Below are 14,168 nucleotides of genomic sequence, written 5' to 3'. Positions count from 1 at the left end.
GAGGGGTGCTGGGTGTGGGAGGCCCACCTGAAGATTGTTGCCAGCAGCATAAGAGGTAAAACAGGAAAAGAAGAAGGGAGGCTGTTGGGAGCTGAGAGAGGAGGTTGGGAGCTGAGAGAGGCAGTTGGGAGCTGGTAGAAACTGTTGGGTGCTGTTAGAAGCTATAAGGAGAGTTGATTCTCTTGGAGGAGCTTGTCATGCTGGCTTTCCTGATGAACTCAGCTGTTCTCATTCTCTGAGGAGCTTGGGACCTTGTAGCTGAGAATGGCTTCGCTTCACTTTTGGGGAGCTCTGGTCCTCACTTTGAGCATCGCTTCCTGGCTCCAGACGGGAAGATGGTGCACTGCTCAGTCTCCTGGAGAAGCTTGTCATGTTGGCCTTCCTGATTGGAACTCAGCTGTCCTGATCATTGGAGGAGCTCAGGACCTCACTGTTGCTGAGGATGGCTGTGGTACTTTTGGGGGAGCTCTGGCTCTTATTTTGAGCATTGCTTCCTGGCTGCAGTGCGGATCTCTCAGCCTGCTAGCACAGATCCTTCATCCTGCTGGCACAGACTTCCTAGATTCCACCACTGACCTTTGGGCCTTCCTTGTGCTGATCTGTGAAACAGGCCTGCATGAGACATTGTCATGGGCTCTAGGCTTTCAGTTGGACACATGGGAGGCACTGTTATGAAGTCTAGGTCTTCAGCTGGACTCATGCAGGACATTTCGGTGGGATCCAGGCCCTCAGCTGGATCCTTTGGTCTTTAGTGTGTGGACAGATTTCCTGCACTCCGTTTTTGTATATGATTCTTTGGGTGACTATCATAAATATCTTATAAAATGTGTGTCCTGTATTGTTCCCCTAGCAAAAACCCGAAATTATGACAAATGAACAAAGTATGAGCTTAGTTTTGCCCACAAAACCAGTTATTTACAATTGTGCATGTACATTATTGTGAGATTCAAATTTAATGTACTAGCATCATATTTAAAGAATGTACAGTATTCTTTTTAGAAAACAAGGCAATAATTCTGAAATGGTGCTACTTTTCTATTACTGTGTCTCACTACATCCTAGTCCTGCATACTTCTTCAATGATTAGTACATGTACCTAGCACATCAACCCTCACATACTGAACACGGACATCCCCCATATAAGACACTGCCCACATTATTCAAGAGCATTTCTGTCCAATAAGATTTTCTGCAACAATTGAAATATTCTCTTTTTGTCTCATATAGTGGGCAATTTTAAACTCTTGAAATGCACTGTGACTGAGGAATTAATTTTGAAATTTCATTTAATTTAAAATTTAGTAGTTCATGTGGCTGGTGGCTATCATACGAAACAGTCCAATTCTGTATTCCCCAGGATTCTTGTGTGCCGGGAGGACATGGGAGAAGGCAGCTTCCTCAAGCTATGTGTTCCACTCTTCACATAAAACACAACACCCATAAAAACTATGTTTACTGATTTAGTTAGCCTAGAGTGCACCTTTCAGTCATATCATTCCACTTTACATCCAATACTGTCTCTCCTGCTTTCCTAATTATCACCATTTGACAAATGATGAATTGTATTTATTTATTTATTGCTTGTCTTCCCCTAATAGTGTAACCACAATTCTGAGGTTGTATCCCACAGTGACGAGGAATGAAATCATAGATGAAAGAGGTAGGGTGCAAGAAAATGTACTTAAAAGATATAAAGGCAGGAAAGTAAAAAATATGGAGGCAAGGAAGTAGAGATCGTACTAGCCAGGAGAGGGTCCTAGGGATCCCCAGGAAGGCTCTTTGGCTAGGAAATGTAAAGGTGTTTAGATGGGAGCTCAAGCCACTGTGTAAACAATATAATCTCTATCCTCTAGGAGCTTACATAATTTTTAGGCTCTAATCTATGAATACAGTGCTCATGTGCCCGTGAGCCAATGGCCTGCCTGGTCACACTCTGGTGGAGTCCGAGACAGCTGAAGGACACCTGGTGGGTGTGTTTGTAAGATTCCTGGAAGGTAGTGACTCAGCAGACTCCATTTTGGGCTTCTCATCTCCATTTTGATGATCCTTACTGTCTTTTCTGCCCAATAGAATCCTAAGTGCTGTCTCATTAATCCTAGCCGCCACTTGGATTTTAAAATGTCCCTGGTACTCTATTCCTTTTCTTTGGTCTCAAAGTGAGTTTATAGATGCTATATGCTAATTAGGATCAGCTAACCAACAGACTTTCAAGTGGCCTTGAGTAGCATCCTTTTCTTAGCTAGTAATTATAGTTTAAGAACTATCTCAATGCACAAGAAATGTTTTAGGCATGTCAGGCAAAAATTTAAATTTGAATCTAAAAGTAAATCTATCAATCATCCAAGAGGTGCTTCAATTGACTCTTGTTAACTCCTCAAAAGCTGCCAGGATGGCTGTTTACTTCCCTGCTATGGCTAGAGAGAGTTACCCCCAACTTTGCTATTTATTAGGACCCAGGGTAGCCTTTATACCGTTCAAAAGCTGTTTTTCCCGTCTGATGTGTACCTCGTAAATTGGCCTCATGGGACCTCAAAAATGAAAACCCATAGCTGTGGTCTAAAAGCATCAGTTTATCTGATATTTAAGAGGATAAAAGAGCAATTTGGCAGGTGAGAGTGGTGGAATCAGAAGTTTGAATGCCCAGAAGAATGGGATTCAAAAAGGAGACAAAGAATTACAGGCAAGACCCCAGAACTCAGAAACAACCAGGGCAAAACATTCTGAATGTAGGAAAAGATTATGTGGAAGACATTCTGTTCATTTGTTGGACATACGTAAAACAAAACTGGCAGAGGTACAGGCGCTATCCTGATCCTGGCAGAGCTTCCCATGGTCTATTCCATGGCTGAGTCACCCGTTCATGGGAGTCCCTGAAGCAGCACATGCCCTAATGCCTTTAATTATCTGATCCATGCCCACAAGAGTGCAACTAGACAATTAAAACAAGACCATAAAACACAGGGTCTCTCTTGGCTCACTCAGCTCACCAGGAAAGGCGGTCATGATAGGGAAGGCAATTTGTTCCTTCTAATGCCGGCGACGACAGCTCTGAAGCCTTTTCTCTAAGTCAGTGCTTCTCAGAAATTAAATGCACAAGAAGCACTTGGGGAGCTGGTTAAATCAGTTTTCCGGGTCCCATCCCCAGAGGTTCTGGGTCAGGAGACCAGGTGGAACCCATGACTGCTTATCTAGCAAGTTCATAGGTGAAGCCGATCCAGCTGAGGCCCAAATCTTGAGAACTACTGTTCTAAAAAGGTATTTCTTTCACTTTAATGTGTACTAAATCACTTAGAGTCCCTTTCATATACAAGTTCTGATTCAGTATATCTGGAGTGAAGACTGAAAGCTTGCAATTTTTTTTTTTTTTTCATGATATGGGAATTGAACCCAGGGCTTTTGAACTGAGGCCCAACCCCTATTCTTTTTATTTATTCTATTTTGAGACAGGGTCTTGCTAGGCCGATAAGTTGCCTACGCTGGGCTCAACCTTGTGAGCCCCCTGCCTCAGCCTCTTAGAGTGCTGGGATTACAAGCATGCACTGCCATACCCAGCTAAGCCTGCATATTTAACTAGAGCCCAATAATGCGCGATGTTGCTGGTTTGGTGACCAGCCTTTGAGTATCCAGGGCTCCCCTATGGCCACCTAGAAGCAAACTGTCTACATCTTCATCCCATTCTATCAATGTTACAGGCTGCATTATGCTCCCTAAAGACATGCTGATGTCTTAACCCTTAGTATCAGTGAATGTGAACTTATTTGAAAATAGGAGCTTTGCAAATGTAATAATGTTAAAAGGAAATCACACTGGATTGGGGGTGCTCACCCAATGAATGGGGTTCTTAGGAGACAAGAAAAATTTGGACACAGAGACACAGAGAAGAAAGTCACATGAAGACAGATACAGAGATTAAACTAATGCATCTATAAGCCAAGAAATGTGAAGGCTTGCCAGGAGGCATCAGTAGGTAGGAAGAGGAAGGAAGGATCTTCTCTAGACTTCAAGTCTCCAGAGAGAATGTGGACTCCCAAAACCTTGCTTTTGGACTTCTGGCCTCCAGAACTGGGGGACAATGAAGTTCTGTTGTTTTAAGCCGCCAGCTCCAGGGTACTTTGTGACAGCAGCCTAAGAAGCTTGGTTCACTCGGTGACCGCGCACTGCCTGGACCCACCTCGTGGCAGTTGTGGCCTCACTTTGATCATGACATCACTCATGGTTTCTTGGTCTCCCGTATTCCCACAGCCAGTTCTCTGTTTGCAAGTCTCTCTAACACACGGAAACAGAAGACACATCTTCCTGACCTTATTCCAAGTGGGAAGAAAAACTGAGGCTCTGAGAAAAGGCCACTACTCAGAGATCATACGTCTGGGAGTAACCTGTTGTTTTTGTGCTCTCTTAGTGCTTCAACCTTTCAAATGTTTTTCTTGCTAAATCAAGACTTAAAAATCTCTCCTGGCATACATCAAAGATCATGCATGGCTTTAAAAATTCTCACAGTTTTTTAATATCTCTGAAAGCTTTTTACTTGTCAGTGAGTTTAATAGAGAATATATGCCATATGTATTTTATAAGATTTAAAAATTAGAGTACAATAAAAGACAGTAAGATAAAAGTAATGATAATTTTTTTTTTTCAGTACCAAGGATCAAACTCACGACCTCGCACTTCCCAGGCAGGCGCTTATGCCACTGAGCTATATCCCCAGCCCCTAATTTGTTTTTTAAAATACTGTTTCAGGAAGAATTTTCAAATCTACCTGTTGTGATTCATATACATATCTTATATATTAATTTTCACTAAAATGAAAATGCATTCATAGCAAAGTAAGAAAAATGTGGTCAGCTATGCAGCACATGCCTGTAATCCCAGCACTTGGGAGGCTGAGGCAAGAGGATCACCATAAATCCAAGGTCAACCTGGTCTACATAGTGAGTTCAAGGCCAGCTTGAATTACATAGTGAGATGCTGTCAGAAAGAAAGAAAGAAAGAAAGAAAGAAAGAAAGAAAGAAAGAAAGAAAGAGAAAAAAACAAATAAATCTGTCTATGGCATTGGATTATGAAGAATGTACAGTATTTTTAAAGTTCTGTTTTCTCCTAAGAGACATAAATAAAATCCAGTGATGTAACCTAAATGCACTTAAGTTTCTAAGTTTTGAACCCAGAGACTGATGACTGTATGGATCCATTGGGTTCTTGCTGTACCCTCAGAAGAAATGGCGGTGAGAATGATGAAAAAATAGACAAGAGACAAAAAGCTGGGGTCAGGTGGAGGCCCTCTCTCTCCTAGTGAAGAACTGCCCAAGAACAGTACAGTGTTTATTTTATACTCTTGAGAGGTTGATTACTTTCAGCTTTTCTGTCCAGCAATCAGTTGACAAGCTACAACGGCTTGTTGACGTGCTTTGAGGAGCTCCTGTGTTCTCGGGCTGGCTTCACTGTGCGTGGATAATTATCTTCCAGCTTCAGCCATTCCCAGCAGGTGACTACGACAAGCAGAATAAGAGGGAATAAGAACATGACTTTTATCAGAAAATGCCATACTGAGATACAGTCCATCAAGTGTGAAGCTAGACCAATAATCACTACTCACCTACCCACGTGAAAGATTAAAGGAGACACCGATGTGGAAATACATAATAAAATATTTCATACAAGGCAAATCTTATATCTTCTTTTAAAAATACATTTAAAATTAATTCAGGAAGCTGGGCACAAGCCTGTAATCCCAGCACTCTAGCAGGTTGATATAGGCAGATCAAGAATTTGAGCAATTCTCTGGGGGATTGAGCAGTTCTCTGGGAGATTTAGCAATTTATGGAGGTCCTGTCTCAAAATAAAAAGAGCTGGAGATATAGCTCAGTGGAAAGGTCCTGGGTTCAATACCTAGTACTGCAAATAAATTAATAAATTAAGTAACCTAATTCAAGAAACTCACTACATTATTTGTCACTGAAGTTTCTTACCCCATAAGAAAACCTACACATACTTATTTAATAAACTGCAGCATACTTACTTAATAAACAAGTTATGACTTTATTTTAAGAGAGACAACAATCTTCATTGCACCCAAACTATTTAGGATGAGGTGATACCTAACACATGCAACAAAACATAAACGTGTCAATTTCCATTGATTACCAGCACAATTTTAGCACCAAAATTGGTGTGCCATGTTGTAAATGATATAGTTTAGTGAAAAATTTGTTAAATTTCAGCTGTAATAGTGTGGCAGGCACTTTACTAGGTATATCTGTCTAGTAGGTATACCTATCTCTCTATGTATACACACACATACAGCGAGTGATGGGTGATTTGGGGTGTAGACTTGACTGAATTAAGAGATTCCCAGACAGCTGGTAAAGTATTACTTATTCTCAACCATTTTAATAATTATTTTTAATGCTTACATCAACACTGAACCCCTGTCTTCTCAGAAAGGAAAGCGAGGTGGTTTGGCATTGACTAGAATGACTGGGCTATCACCACACAGGAGTCTCTGGGAGGGTGTTTCTGGAGATCGGTGTGAGTTGTGGAGTCCGCCTTCAATGAGTCCATCCACACTGAGTTCACTCCCAACGTGGGTAGGCACCATGCAGTCAGAGGGGACAAAAAGGCAGAAAGGGGACAAACAACTGCTCTCTTTTCTGCAACGGAACATCTTTCTTATACTGCTCTTGGGTGTCAGCTCTCCAAGTTCCTCCATCTCAGACTCTAAAACTTGTACAAGAATTGCCCCCACCTGATCACTTTCCTGGCTGTCCAGCTTTTAGCCTCAGTCTGAGTTACACCCTGGGCTTTTTTAGTTCTGAAGCCTTCAGACTTGAACTGAACACACTAAGGACTTTTCTGGCTCTCCAGCTTGCAGATGGCCTGTCCCCGATCTTCTCAGCCTCCGTAATCAAGTGAGCCAGTTCCCCTCACCAGTCTCTTCATGCACTGTATACCTCTGTCCAGTCAAGTGATGTTTAGCAACAAGATACATTCTGAAAATGTATCATGAAGTGATTTTCTTCTTTTGCAAATGTCATAGAGTGCACTTTCACAAACTAAAATGGCCATGTCACTAGGTGATATAATCTTCTGGAGACACTAGCATATGTGTATAGTGAAAATATCTTTCAAAAATGAAACACATGGAAATTCACCAACACCCTCCTGAACAATCAGTGGGTCACAGATGAAAGCAAAGAAGAAATTAAACACTGTACAATCAAATGAAAATGTAGACACAACTTACAGGAACCTGTGGGATGCAATGAAAGCAGTCCTGAGAGGGAAATTTATAGCAGTGAATTCCCACCTCAGGAAAACAGAATGAGTACAAATAAACCATCATATGCTGCACCTCAAGCTTCTAGAAAAAGAAGAGAAAGTTTAGCCCAAAGCCCAAAAAAGGGAGGAAATTATAAAGCTCAGGGCAGAAATTTATGCAATGGAGACTTTAAAAATGAAAGAATTAACGAATCAAAGAGTTGGTTCTTTAAAAAAAGGAATAAAATTGATTACAGTCTGAGTCTCCGCCTCCGTGCACCCGGTGCGGACCGGGGATCCTCACCCAGAAGGCGCGTGAACTGCTCTCAACTGGGTTCGCGAGTGGGCCCTCTCTGTGCGTGCCCAGCAGGGAGTGAGGTACTGGGCCGGGGGCACAGGGAGCTGTGACACCGTGGTTCATGTTTGGGCTTTGCTTGCGCCCCAACCTCCCGGGGGTTGCAGACGCGGGTGGTCTGCGCGCTGTTGGTGCGGCCCGCTCTAGCTCCCGTGCTGACTGGAGACACAGAATCAGGTGGTCCACAAACTGTCAGAGGATAGAAACATCTAAGCTGAAGTCCCTCTTCTCTCACCCAACTCCCCGCCATGGGTTTAAGCCATTACCAAGCGGGCCCGGTGTGGTGAGGAGACGAGATGTCTGTGTAGAAAAGCTTAAGAGACTCAATTTTGCAAGCTGGAAAAGAGCGCCTCAAATTTTGTGCCTGGGTGTACCAGCTTTACCCGGACTGGCTCTGTGATGAAGACGGCACTGTGGTAACAGAAACACCCTGAACAACACGGAAGAACGTCAGGCCGTCAGTGCAGCAGCCTACTTTCTCAGGCAGGTGTGGAAAAGCCTGCGAGCTCTGAAAGTAGCTCCGAGTCAGAGCAGAACTGAATCCAGTGCGATGCGGGAAAGACGGAGAGGTGCCTGTGCGGACAGTCTGAGCTTGCGTGGCTGATGCCCCAGAGCTCGCTCTGGAGGTTTGCGCCTAACTACTGAGTGGGGAGAGGAGACGCGCAGAAGTGGTGGCACTGAAGAAACCAAGGGCGAGAAGAGAAGACCCAAGACAGGAAGCAGGCAGGACCATTTTACTCCGCAGACTCACCGAAGCCACATCTAGCGTAGTAGTGTCCCAGCACCAGTGTGACAAAGCCCTCCAACCAGAGCCTCCCAGGAAATTAAATGAGGCATATGGGCCTACTGCACAGATCTGAGAGCCCGTTTTGTTCACAGTTAGGTTATGCAAACTTTCCTTTCATAATAAATGGGGTATTGTTTCATGAATAAGAATAATCAGTTCTTCAAAACAAATAACCAAAATGCTTCTCTTTATAAAATGTTAGTATGCTAACTCTAATAGCTTCATCAAAGCGCAAAGTAACCAACATACAGTAAAATCTGTAAATTTAAATTTGATAAGGGTTAAGATACATGCCATCACAACAACCCAGACAATGAACATCACCACCCCCCGCTCCTTTGCAATCTACCCTTCAGTCCTTCCCCTCAACCATTTTCAGGCAGCCACTGATAGGCCTTATGTCACTGTAGACTGGTTTCCATTTCCTAGAATTTAGAGTGAGTGAACTCATACAGTGTCGACTCTTAAATCTGGCTTGTTACGCTTAGCATAATTATGTTGAGTTGCATCCCTGCTTTTTATATTTTGTAATTCATTTCCTTTTCATTGCTGAGTAATATTCTATGCATGGCCATACCACGCTTGTTTTTCTATTATCTATTGATGGAACTTGGGGTTGTTTCTAGTTTGGGACCATTCCAAATAAATCGGTGCATGAGAGTTCCAGTTGTGGCACCTCTTAACCAACATTTAAGGTGGCTTTTTAAAAATTTAGCTATCTTTATATGTGTACAGTGGTATTTCCTTGTGGTTTTATTTGTATTTATCTAATAAATAATGATTCTTGACCATCTTTTTAGTTTTTTACATTGCCGTCTTTAGTGAAGCATGTGTTCAAATCTTTTGTCCAGTTTTATTTTGTCACTTGTCTCATTAGACTGTAAAATATTATTTGCATACATGTCCTTTATTAGTCACATGTGTGACAGTTTCTTCTAGTCTACAGCTTGTCTTTTTATTCACTTAAAATTGTCTTTTGAAAATCAGAAGTCATAAGGTATACTTGATTAGATATCTAAAAATGTATCTAAGAAGAATCTATGAAAAAAATTCTAAGAAATATCTACCTGTTCAAGAGCACAATGCTTTTTCTATATGTTTTCCTCTAGAAATTGTATAGTTTTAGCTTTTACATAGAATGTTAACATTTGGTTCTATTATATACAATAGAAAGAAAATAAGTACTGTAAACAAATACTGAACAATTATATGAAACAAGTTAATAGAGCATAGTGGTTAGAACTTTGATGTCTAAAAACAGAATAAGATTCTAATCTTGGTTCTGACACTTATTAGCTGTGTGATCTTGGTCAAAATACTTAACCAGTCTGGCTTTGTTTGCTCATTTTTAAAAGGTAAGAACAGTTCATACCTCATAGGTTTGCTCTGAATATTATGTGATACAAACAGTAAAAAGTGTTGGGAAACAAATACGGCTATGAGTCAGTACCATGGTAAAATGAACTGAGTGGGGAGAATGTTGAAGGTATAGAAAACAAATTAAAAGAGGGCAACAATCACATTTGAATACATTTGCCCTGGAATAGGACAGGGGTTAGTTGAGGAATTACTGACACAACAAGGCAAGCATCTAAGCCTTAGAGTTTGGTTTTCTGCATGGAGGGGTAAAGGATGGGAGGCCAAAGTTCTGGTGAGGAAGTGGAAGCGATGTTTTGGATCATCTGGAAAGGAGCAATGATAGAGGATGAGAATATGCCTAAGTAAAATAGATGGCTATCTGTAACGAATAACCAAGTAAGCAAAGGGAAGACAGGGGAGACGTGGGTGACATTTTGCACAGTGCTATGGAAAGAAATAGCAACACAGCTTTAACTGGCTTGGTGGTGCCTATGAAGTTAGGGGACTGGACAACAGAATCTTGGTCCTGTGCCCCTGCAGCAGCCTGCAAAACTTTCAGTAACTGCTTCACCCACTTTTATTTGTACTTTCTAAAAGTCTTGAGCTAGTCTGTTATTACCATAAAATGTATTTCAAGGCTTCAGCCTCGAATTGGTACTGTCTGGGATAAAATAATTAAACATCTGCCCAAGGGTAAAAAAACCTGAAATGGTCTTCAGAGTAAAAGATAGCTGGGGTAATTGTACCACTGATTTCTATTGGTTTGTTGAAAGGAACAGTTAAAGCTTAATTGTTTGATCAATCTTGCATGCCTATGTCTGATGATCTGAGTAAGTACTTTGAAGATAACAATATGTATTATAACAACTATTGTTAATTTTCTATCACCTTGTTTTGAAATTCTGTATTATTTTTATTGTTTTTTATTTTGTTTTTACTTTTGTGAAAAATTTAAATGCTCAAGTAATTAAAAAAATTTTTACCAAAGACAAGAATATATTAATTCAGAATTATATGAACTGTTTTTACTACTGAGTTCTTCTATACAAGTGTATGTAAAAATCCATTATTAATATTTCTTTTTTTTTTTTTTACTTTCATTTGTATGTGTTTGCAGTACACAATGATTACATTTGCGGTATGGGATTGGTACACGTCCACAGAAGAGTTCAAGTCCCCTTGTTTCTTCCCTTTCTCCACGCTCCTCCACTCTGTGTTTCCAGCATCAGATTCACTTATTTATCTTATAAAGTTTATATATATATCAATGCAAGCATCATTAAATGTTGTATTTTATTGTGGTACAATTTTGGAAGAGGAAAACTCACACCCAATTTTGTCCATTCAATTAGTGTTTAAGTAAATACCAACTATGCCAAAAACTATACTAGGTGCTGTTCTCCATATTTATCTGTGCATTTTTTTTTTACTTAATCTTCCAAACAACTGTGTACTTTTCCAAAAGAAATTATGTCTTAAAGTGCTTACAAGTTGTCAAATTCTCATTGTGAATAAAAGAATCTGTAACTAGTTGAGGAAGAAGGCAACTCCATAATGACATCCATTGAAGACAAAAACTAACCTCATGTGGCTGCCAGAGGAAAGCACTGGAAAAACCTTTGCAGAATGAGTAAGACTTGGGCAGGTAAACACTAGGGTGTGAGAAGGAGAAGAGGTAGAAGAGAAATTTAGAGTAAGGGGAAAAGGTTTCATGGAGGTACATTGCTAGAGAATGCCTGGTGGCATCATGGAATAGTCAGTTGCTCAATTTTGCCTGAGCACAGGTGGCCTTGGTGATGGTTTACCTGTCAGTGTCTGTCTGGGTCTCACTTGGGTGAGGGGAGTGAGTGGTAAGAGGTGTCAGCATGTGACAAGCTTAGCAATAAGATGAGCTGTAACTGTAGCAGGCAACAGAGCACCAGCAAAGGATTAGCACCAGGGGAAAGGCTTGGTCAGAACTATGTTAACCTGCAAATGTTAACGAATCTGATACTTTGGGTTGAAGGAGGAGAGAATGGAATAGTGAACGAAAAATGGTCAAAGTTCTAATGAAGAAGTAGAAACTATGTTTTGAAATGGCTGGAAAAGAGTAGTAATAGAGGCTAAGAGTACATCCAGGCAAGATAGTTATATATGACTAATGCCCAAGAAAGTTAGGGGGAGGGTGGGAAAGATACATACCTTGGAGAGACTATCTCGGCAATACTGGCTGGACTTGAGGAGGGTGCGTGCTTGGTCCCTGTCCAGAGAACAAAAGAATTTCACTTTACATCTAAACTGTTCTCTCATAAACTCTCTTTCACCTTATTTCTTGGAAATTAAGGTAGAAGCTCCTGCCTTATTTGAAAATATTTGTTGATTGGTTGGCTTATTTTTTATTGTTGGGTTTTTTGGAACCGGAAATGGAACTCAGGGCATCGAGCTTGCCAGGCACGCACCATGCCATGGAGCTATACCCCCGCCCCTTGGCTTATTTTTTATTTGGCAAATAGAAAGGACCTTTTTGTGCAGGAGAAAGATGTAAATCAAATGAGGCTGTAGGACAGCCAATGTAGGCATGGTATAGAGAACGGATTTGAGAAAGGCCAGTCACTGGTCAGCCTGGTACTGGACAGTCAGACATGACAGTGAATGCTGGCGCTCATAGGCACGCTTCGAAGAACGAAATGCATCGTGTTCGACTGCACTGGGAGACACAGTGATGTCTCCCACATTGTAAACCCATGAGTTAGGAAAATGGCGACTTCCCTGTGAGAGATAAGGTAACAATTTGGGAAAAAAGACAGTAACCTTATTTTAGCTGGAAGGTAGTAACAATAGGGGCTTCATGAAGAAAGATCTAGAAGCAGAGCTGATATTCATAAAAGCAGCACCGCTGCAGATAATACAGTTGTACATTGGTACTTGTTGGCTTTAGAACTAGTGACCGGTATACAGGGCTTACGTCAGACCCATAAAAGGCCGATATTAGCCCAGTAAACTGTGGAAGTTCTAGGGGGGTTTCACAGATTATTTCTAATGGGAAAAATGTGTTCTGTACGCATTCACTCGTTTTGGCACTTGCCATGCTTTCCACAAAGAATTAGCAAGCGTGCGGAGGTGCTACTGTAGTCAGAAGTCGTTAGCAAGTGATAAAACTGTGTGTGGTGAATATCTGTGCTTAAGGATAACAGAGTGACAAATAAAAATAAGACAAGGGCAGATGGCAGAAGGGGACCCATCCAGAGAAACCACAGAAAGGGCAGAAATGGCAGCAGAGCATGCAGAATTGCAGAGACCTAAAGGCGAGAGAGGTAAAAGTGTAAAATACTCACCTGCCGAGGAGGCTCAGATGCAGGGGCTGTGTTTGTATCACTTCTTCTGGGCAGATTTCCCTTTCTTCGTCCGGCCCCACTCAGGATCTGGGACTTTCTTGGTCCCTGCTTCCCCCAGAACACAACTGCCAAGTGACCTTGGCTTTTTTTTTTTTTTTTTTCCAGTACCGGGAACTGAACTCACGCCCTCGCGCTTGCCAGGCAGGCGCTGTGCTGCTGAGCTACATCCCCAGCCGACCTTGGCAATTAATGGATTCCCTACCAGTGTTTGTCTGAGAACTGTCAGTTTGCTCTTCAGGTTAAACGCTCGCTAAAATCAAGAACTGTGGTGGTGGTGGGGCGTCATTTAGCAGAGTGTTATAGGAAGGGGCCCCAGTACCCTGAGACAGCAGTTTCAGGAGACTGGAAAGTCGCCCTGTAGGGTGTTGTGGAACGAGATGTCAAGGACTGAACTAAGTACCTGATTACTGGAGACAGCAGGTGGGGAGCTATGAGAATGACGAAGTGGAAAGAATAAAATCTTTAATTCTAAGGCAAGAGCCACCCGAGTATGTTTCCAAACCGTGGTGAAAGCTGGTGAAAAGGAGAGGGAAGACGCAGGAGAGGCGGTACTCAGAACTCACAGCGGGTCTGAGAAGGGAATGTGGGTATGTGTTGGCGAGAGGGTAATCCCTGCTCGCGGGCAGCGGGTGAGAGAAGAGGCAGAGAAATCCAGGCGTGAGAGGTAGATGCAGTGACGAACTACGAGGGAGAAAACTATGACCCGGAGGGGAAATGATAACCTTATTTATCAGTTTGTGGCCCGTGGTAACATTTTTTTGTCTTCAACTTCCTTTTCCATAGTGAGGGCAGTAGCGCCCAACTCCACTGAGTTATTGTCCCACTAAGTAGGTGCTTCTGGGCTGTTTCTTTGTTTCTCAGTATTGTCGTGTGTCCTGGATAGGACGGAATGGCGGGCAGATGTCAGAGGAAGGCCATCTGGCCGTGGAGCGGGTGCGTGCGCCGAGGGATCTGCAGCAGGGTTAGGGAGGGATCTGCAGCAGGGTTAGGGAAGGATCTGCATCAGGGTTAGGGAGGGGTCTGCAGCAGGGTTAGGGAGGG

General features: G+C 42.1%; 1 long non-coding RNA gene across 5 annotated transcripts in view; it reads right to left on the bottom strand.

The window, feature by feature from the left end:
- LOC102004111 overlaps positions 1 to 14,168 on the bottom strand; it is a 35,130-nt gene that overhangs the window by 19,457 nt on the left and 1,505 nt on the right. For 2 of the 5 annotated variants that reach the window (XR_261646.2, XR_001234811.1), the window contains exons 1-3: positions 13,068 to 14,162; positions 11,935 to 11,992; positions 5,347 to 5,484 (exon numbers count right to left, since the gene is read on the bottom strand). This is a non-coding gene — a long non-coding RNA (uncharacterized LOC102004111). Of the gene's footprint in view, positions 1 to 4,981; positions 5,485 to 11,934; positions 11,993 to 13,067; positions 14,163 to 14,168 lie in introns of those variants that run through there. The other 3 variants (XR_001234812.1, XR_001234810.1, XR_001234809.1) reach the window with 3 other exon arrangements.

This window comes from Chinchilla lanigera, unplaced genomic scaffold, assembly GCF_000276665.1.
Source record: "Chinchilla lanigera isolate Chin_1 unplaced genomic scaffold, ChiLan1.0 scaffold00033, whole genome shotgun sequence".
Lineage (NCBI taxonomy): Eukaryota > Metazoa > Chordata > Mammalia > Rodentia > Chinchillidae > Chinchilla > Chinchilla lanigera.
Note: the sequence above shows the minus strand (reverse complement) of the source record. Positions and strands in the feature narration are given on the sequence as shown.